Below are 6,508 nucleotides of genomic sequence, written 5' to 3'. Positions count from 1 at the left end.
TGGAAATCTTCCATCATCACCCAGTGGGATGAACATTTCCAGGTAGAGGCCAAACAGATTACATCACTCTTGCACACCACATGACCTAAACACCAGACACACACACACACACACACACACACACCATGGTTTGTGCATGTAAATCATGCCCTTAATGGCCCCATGAAACAGGCTGAGGCAAGGAGACTGGGTCTCAACTCTATGAATAACAAAACAGATCCAGCTGTGGCTGCCAGGCATAAACATAAATAACAGATTGACATCTTTTCTTTTACAGATTTAATATTATCTTCCCCTGTGCGATAAATGAACCGGAGCGATCCAAGCTGCATTCAGGTTGAGTGAGGCCTGCAGAGAGCACGGCAGCCGCACCAGGTATTCCTGCTGCTGACTTCTCAGAAAGAAGGAATTGCAAAGCACTAATGCACCTTTCTGGGTTAGCTCCCCTCCGTGTGGGCTACAGCTACACTTCTGGAAGCTCCTGCTCTTTCAAATCAATTGAATTGTAGACTACGAGGCTCACAGGTATGAATGTATACTCTCAAGCTACTACTAATTCTGATATGACCATGTGAGCGATGACTGTAAAACTAGAGCCTATCATGCGACCAGCAAATGAAGCCAACGACAGCTAACGAGACACAGATGAATTACTCATGTAGAACAGACCGAGAGAGCGCAGGGAATAGTTCAGGCCCAGCAGTACTTCCTGTCACCCCTGTGATGTAAGTTCAGATATAGAGGTAGGGTATGATGGGTACATGCTGCTCAAATAATGAACGCCCACTGGGCCTTTGTCTGCACTTGTCCGGAACTCTTCAGAGGGAGCGACAGTAAAAGCACGTGGCCTTAAACGGCCTGACTTTTATTAGTGGCACAATGACCACATCTGCCAATGTCACTGCGACAGTTTTAATAGAGCTGTATTGTTCTGCAATCTGTCCAATAAAGACAGGGTGATGGCAGTGTTAGTCATTACACAGTGATGTCAGCGGTCTAAATGTCAATGTGAAACCACAAGGGAAGCTACGTTTTTCCTTTAAATCACACCACTGCTTCTGTTGTCTGAGTGTGTTACACATAGAGAGTGTGGTTGTGATTTGACTTCATTTGCCAAAAAAAAAAATACCTGAAGCAAAATAGTGTTACAACATATAACTTAATATTTCTCTTCTTGTAGTTTGTATTACTGCCACCTGCTGTGTGTATTTATAACTGATAAATGTGTTCACCAAGGGCCCCAAACTGAAATAAAATGTGAAATAATACAAATCTTAAACTCCAGATCACAGTGACTGCTGAGGATTAATTAAACATTTAAACTTCATCAACATAATTTTCACCACAGTACCTGTCATCTTTGCAAAGCACCAAGTAACAAGAGAATATGGCAGATATCACACCACGGCTTCCTGTGACACCTCGGTTGTTACAAAAAAGTTTTGTTTGATTTACAGTGTAAGGCCAATTAAAATGTCTCGACTTTGTACGGTTGTCTCAGAGGGATCGCCTCCACAACTTATCTTTTCAAATTAAGGAGGAAAAAAAATATTAATTATTTTCTAGCTCTTTACAAACTTAACTGCCAGTTTGGGTTTTTATTACAGTACTGTAGGTGGAATCAAACCCTAAGCTACTTCATGGCAGCTAGGAATTCTACAACTGTACGTCACAGCGCTGATATGAGTAAATTCAGGATGGCAGATGAGAAACCTTAGAAGAAAACAAAAACAATACCAACATCAACACATGTGGCTGAGAGCCACCGGCCAGTGCCAGTCGGTACAAAGGCAGTAAATCCAGTCGGTCTCTGAGTGGTCTTCACACAGAGCACCGTTTTAATGGGATCCTCAGGGCACTACATATCAACCCCAGGGGGGTGAGGTCATACACGGAAAGGCTTGTTTCCCTATAAAATAATGAGGTCACCCTGTGTGTAATGCGGCCACTGATGCAGGGTGAGCTGGGTGAGGCAGGTGGGGGCAGCCCCCACTCAACATCCATTTATCAAATTTGGCTCTGGATTTTCTTTTGCCCCGTGTTTTGCCCCTCCCCCTTTTTGGCCACCACCTCGCCACATCTTTAACTGGCTGTAATTTTCGACGCGTCATCAGCACCAGCAGGGTGTGACAGCCCGCTGCTTTTAATCATTGTCAATGAGGTGGGACTGTCTCCGTCTCCTCCTCACTCTCTATTTATTTCATCACGTTTCTCTGTCTCCTTCCCGCTGCGGGAGACAGTCAAAATGGAGAAGAATGAAACATGTGTGTAACCTTTCAAGGACAGCCGCGAGGATGGGCCGCGCGGCAAGAAAGCACTTTAGGAAAAGAAAACCACTGGTGCGGTTAATACAGAAAAGAAGAAGAGAGGGGGGAAATAGATGAGGGGGCCTGAGAGCAGACTACGTTGACTTCTATATATAGTCGCTGTAGCACGTGCTGAAGGCTAAAGAGCTAAAGAGAATTCACAGATGTATAGGCATTTACCAAACTGTTGCAAAGGACTGTTCGAGGAGACGTCTGGATGTGAGCAGGTTTATATTAAAGTCAGGTGTGACACAGACACAGGCTGCCAACACAGGGACGAGGACTTAGAACAACAAAATTATGAATAATAGTTCGTTGTAAAGCAAACAACCAAAGGCCTTTTTTCTTCTTACTACTCAACAGGACGGAAATGTATTTCTCGTAAAGACTGCTACTGACACTCGACCTGTCTACTGAACAATGTCTAACCACCAAATAATACAAGAAAGATGAGGATTAGGCTAATTCGCAACATTTTGCTTGTCGATAAAGAATAAACTTGCTCAAAAATGAGGGAACTCGCACAATGAAATGTTAATAAACAACGTTCTGTTCTGTTCTGATTAAAGGCGGTTATTGTTTGTATTGTTAATGATACAAGTCATAAATAAATGCAAAGTTTGCTGCCAGCAAAATGTCTTATCTGGCCATTTTTGAGTATAACAGCGATGTAAAAAAAACCATCACAAATAATCAATGCTATTTAAAAGGCTTTCGTGGAATTTTAATATATAAGGGTGAAGACTTTTTCTGAAGACAAAAGATAGAAATTGTATTTTAAAAAAAAGCACTGTTGAACAGAAAAGACAGGTTCCGAAAAAAAATGTTAAAATTCAAAGTCTGGTTATATAGGGTGGCACCAGCGCAGGACATGTTTTCGATTCAAAGGTTTGCCTGTGGGTACAAATGTAGGGAGCGAGGCTGCATCGTCCTGAGGAACATCCTTTCATTATGCTGGTAAAACATCTCCTCCAGCCCAGTGTAGCATTGCAGGTAAATAAGGCTGATTTTAGAATAATGAGCGCAGCAGTTGCTGTCTGGCAGGAGGCTGCTGCTGCTGCTGTCAGCAGGTTTCAAAAATGACTGTGAAAAGCAGTGGAATGGGGGCTATAATGGAAGCTATTAAAATTGTTGCAAAGATTACCAACATGTCCACCCACTGTAGGCTTCACTCGATGGAATCAGGTTGGCAGAGGGGAGGGAATTTCACTTGACAGGTAAGAGTATTGACAATGTGTTCTAATGCTCAGGGCAGCACAGATGAAATTAAAGTATATCATTATTTACAGGTTTAGAAGATCACTTGAACTTAATTAGACACAATGAGGGGAGGACCGTCACATACACACATACTGCTACATATATACATATGAATCAATAAGGCTGACCCTGTGACCGGGGTTTCATATCTGGCCATGGATATATATCTCAATATATATATCCCTGAACCTCCTTCATAAGCAGGTGTATCATCCATTTTAAAATAACATGAATGTTAATTTTAAACACATGAATAAATCAATATTTTCTAAGATTCTTTTTCTTTTTCTTTTTTGCTATCAAGACAATCTCTGTTTTTTAATATCCTTTGAGGACCAAAGTAAATGATTAAACTCATACATCACACTAACCTTATTACTGTGATGGCTGGATGTGGTCCTCTTTGGCAGAGCTGTTTGATTCCAGAGAATAGTTGGTGACGGTGATGAGCTTCACAGCTGGTTAGGTTCATAAATCTCTGCACAAAGCAGTCAGCTGCTCCAAACAGTGTTCCCGTGGTCTACAGTACGAGGAATCCTTTAAAAGGGAAAAACGAACGATCAATAAAGTTGCTGTGCTTTGTTCTGAAGCTTGATGTTTCTGTAATGCTGAAGGTCAGAGGTCAATAAAAGGCAGACAGTAGCAGGAGCTGGATCCTGACAATGGCCAATTTGGGTTAAGATAAGATAAGTTAAAATGATATTATTTGTGTTGCCCAATTTTACAGAACACATTTGTCTCAAGGACTAGTTTTTATATTAAGAATCAAGACTAACCTCCTTAAAAGGGAAAAAAATGTTTATACAAACAATGTTATATTAAATTAAAACCCAAAGTAAAGCAGAATACATGTTACAAATATTACCTATATATACGTATATGAGCGAAATTCGTGAAAAAACATGAACCAAGAGTTGCAGAAGAAATAAACAGGAGGTGACAAGTGTTCATTGCCTCAATTATATCTGATATGGAACCTGACCCTACAGTATCTGGGAGCCAGAAATCGATCACACGGCTTTTATCTTTTCATCTTTTTTCTTCGGTCCTCAGCTGCCTCTCCGTGTTACCTTATCCTCGTCCAAATTAAAATATTAAGCACTGTCCCCAGTCACTGTGAGTGTCAGTGCCAGAAATAAATAAGAGCCAAAATAGCATCATTAACCTCTTTTTTTTAAAACACTTGTGTCTGTAACTTTGACTTGCAGTCACTAATGTGTCACTGAGGAACCACATAAGACATGTCTTATACAATTACATACAATTATGCATAATTATATATAATTATATTCAGTTTCACTTAAGTATATATATATATATAAATTTATATATAAGCTAAAACTTAGAGCTAAAACTGGCAAATGTACTGTCAATTTTGTTTTTTCACACCATGATAAATATTTAAACAACATCAGAAGTTCTGGAGTTCCACATGAACAAACTTCAACACATTTGAATTCATTACTTTACTTTGTTGTAGGTTGTCGTGAATGCGGGCTCAGCCGTGAAAATGAGTCACCTCCGTCTATTTGCAATTTCGTGTTCGTGTAAAACTAAATCTTGTTCGGTGTCAGCAGGTCCATGTGCAGCCAACACAGTCCTCGTGCTTCTGCACAGTAGCTGTTCGGTTCTTGCAGCATTTTGCTACAAGCTCGTTCGTTCGTTCGTTCGTTCGTTCGTTCGTTTATAAACTCCGCCGGTGTTTGCAGCGCCGTGGACACAAACGTGCGTTCAGAACAAAAGAAACAACGACAAAACAGGAAAACACTTCGCAACAAACAAGCCAACGCCTTCTACCAACGTCACTGATTTCTTCTAGTAAGGTGTATTCCGCCCTGCTAGTTGCTTGACCAGTTTAAGAGTCAAAATTGTGAGTAATTCTTTACCAAAAACAAAAACGCTACAGAAGTGAATTATTGTGCAGTTGCTCTGTGATATTAGTCCTGGAGTGGTGTTTGTGAATATTATATCAATATATATAATATTCATACATATACATGCATTTGTTGTCTTGATCGTTTTTGTTAATGCAGCTAAAAAATAAAAGGAAAAACAATTTAAGTAGTGTTTTATACTGTATTTCAATAATTAAATTTGAGTAAAGAAAACAAAGCTTTTGAAATATTGTTTTATATTTGTCAATTCTTAACTGTTTTTTTTTTTTTTACAGTTAAACAAGTTATAGTGATATTAGGCTGTTGTAACAGTTTACGATGTTGTGTTGGTTAAAATTAAATGGGCATGTACATGAAGTATTTAAGAGGTTTAGTGATACATAATATAAGAGGGATTGTGTGTGTATGTATATATATATATATATATATATATATATATATACCTAAAATGATGTCATCAGGGCAGTACTTATCATGTGTGTGAGGTTTACGCCGCTGTGAGTTCATAGGCTCTAGACCAGAGATGCTGAGAGAGGTTAATGAGAGAGCTGGCAGAGTTATTAAGATCTCTGGAAGCCAGTGATCTGTGTGAGAGAGGATTAGGTTCTCTCTCATCATACACAACCTCAGTGGAGCCCGGAGCTGAGACTCGGGGAAGCTCACCAGATTAAAATATTCTCGTACAGAGCAAATAGCAGACGAGATGAGAGTCGACTTCTGTCGTGACAGTGGAGCAATCAAGAAGGTCAACCATGAATCTGGGTGTTCGAGGGCACCACGTGCTTTCTCACTGGAATTAGAAACGCAGACGGGCTTCTCTTCATTACTGCTTCGTATTCCAGTATGTTTATTAAGACACGCTAAAAGTATTAGTCAGTGGTGGAGATGGATGTGATGTGCCTGTATTCTACTGCAGCTTGGTTAATAGCTATTTCACTTGGTGTTTACAGGTAATCTAGTAAAAACAAGTTGGTTGTCAGGTACTTGTAACCTGATAATCTGTGAGGTAAAAAATAAAAATAAAATAAACAGCAGTAGTAAAATTCC

The 6,508-nt window shown here is 39.9% G+C and overlaps 1 protein-coding gene across 8 annotated transcripts in view; it reads right to left on the bottom strand.

The window, feature by feature from the left end:
* Positions 1-5,443, bottom strand: part of nrxn3b (neurexin 3b) — a 243,031-nt gene extending 237,588 nt beyond the window's left edge. For 5 of the 8 annotated variants that reach the window (XM_017033574.2, XM_025057003.1, XM_025057001.1 and 2 more), the window contains exons 1-2: positions 5,037-5,442; positions 3,938-4,103 (exon numbers count right to left, since the gene is read on the bottom strand). The gene's annotated coding sequence lies outside the window, so the exon portion shown is untranslated. Of the gene's footprint in view, positions 1-3,937; positions 4,104-5,036 lie in introns of all 8 variants that reach the window. The other 3 variants (XM_025057000.1, XM_025057002.1, XM_025057006.1) reach the window with 3 other exon arrangements.
* Between the last annotated feature and the right edge of the window lie 1,065 nt (positions 5,444-6,508).

This window comes from Cynoglossus semilaevis, chromosome 7 (assembly GCF_000523025.1).
Source record: "Cynoglossus semilaevis isolate Cse_v1.0 chromosome 7, Cse_v1.0, whole genome shotgun sequence".
In the NCBI taxonomy this organism is placed as follows: Eukaryota; Metazoa; Chordata; class Actinopteri; order Pleuronectiformes; family Cynoglossidae; genus Cynoglossus; species Cynoglossus semilaevis.
The sequence above is the reverse complement of the archived record's forward strand: the minus strand, read 5'-3'. Positions and strand labels throughout refer to the sequence as shown.